Source organism: Myotis davidii, unplaced genomic scaffold (genome assembly GCF_000327345.1).
Source record: "Myotis davidii unplaced genomic scaffold, ASM32734v1 scaffold363, whole genome shotgun sequence".
NCBI classification, from domain to species: domain Eukaryota; kingdom Metazoa; phylum Chordata; class Mammalia; order Chiroptera; family Vespertilionidae; genus Myotis; species Myotis davidii.
Genome location: NW_006294069.1, coordinates 387062 through 388530, shown reverse-complemented (window position 1 = coordinate 388530; position 1469 = coordinate 387062).

The window sequence follows — 1469 nt, the reverse complement described above, 5'->3', positions numbered from 1 at the left end:
GAGCACATATCCCAGGGTAGGACAACACTGTCCTTACTGCCAAGGCTTTTCATTCCTGAGCCCACGGCAGACATAACCAAGGGATCCAGGACTCCTTTCTACCAGGCCAGAGAAATAGCCCATCTCAATGCAGCAATCCAGGCAACTGCAATCAATTAACTGGAGTTGGTGCATGCCATCAAACGTATTTAATATTTCATGTTATTGCATACCAGCCCTGCTGCTAGGAGATGCAGAGGCGAATAAAATATCATCTCTGCCCTCAAATCTGGAGGTAGGATATGGACATGGTTGGGAGGAGACAAACCTGTAAACACATATTTATAACCAGGTTAAGTACAAATGTTTGGGTTAAGTGCATGAACACAGTATTGTGGAAACACATATGATGCAATAACTAATTCTGCCTAGAAGTATCACACAGCAGTGGGTCTTGAAGAATGAATAGGAATTGAATAGGCCAAGCAAGGTGGGAAGGGTATTCCTGGCAAAGGGACTAATATATACTAATCTTGGGAGCCAGGAAACTGGAACAGGTATGAGGAGGTAGCCTACACTCAGAGTGGGAAGGACCATTTTCCTGCATCTCCCTAAAACCATAGATACATCATCATAAGGTATGGTGAGGATTGAATAAGATAATGTGTGTAATGACCTTATATAGTGCCTGGTAATAAAGTCAGCTCTTACTGATATCTCCAGAATACTAAGGGGCATGAAATTGATCTTTAGCAGTTGAATCAGAATAGGTGTGAACTAGTGGAACATCATCTGACTTAAAACATTTTTATATGCTCCATGATAAAAAGACAAGTTTATATTAGAAGAGTTGGAAATATATATATACTAGAGGTGCACTCAGGGTGGAGGGGGGGGGGTCCCCTCAGCTTGGCCTGTGCCCTCTCGCAGTCTGGGAGCCCATCAGTCGGATATCCTTAGCACTGCCACGGAGGCAGGAGAGGCTCCTGACACTGCCGTTGCATAGCCAGCCATGAGCCAGGCTTCTGGCTGAGTGGTGCTCCCCCTGTGGGAGCACACTGATCACCAAAGGGCAGCTCCTGCACTGAGCGTCTGTCCCCTGGTGGTCAGTGCATGTCATAGCAACCAGTCGTTCCTCTGTTCAGCCAATTTGCATATTAGCCTTCTGTTATATAACATAATTCTAAGATTTCAGCTGGGTACTCCTCCCTCACTGTAGCTGACCTAACTGGGCCAAACTTTTGTGTAGGTGGTGGAGAGGGGAGGGCGCCAACCCATGGTTCTTCATGTTTCATGTGGAATTTCCTATCTTTAGGAAGACCACAAGGTGGCAATGGTCCTATGAGGAGCAGGCCATCATTCAGTGCACAGTAAATAGCCAACATCTACTTATTCTGAGTGTGGGACTCTTCCTGGCTCCCGGGAAGTGGAGGATTGTCAAAAAGCCAGCAACAAGGCCACTCGCAGTTGTGGTGGCCAAAAATGGAGCC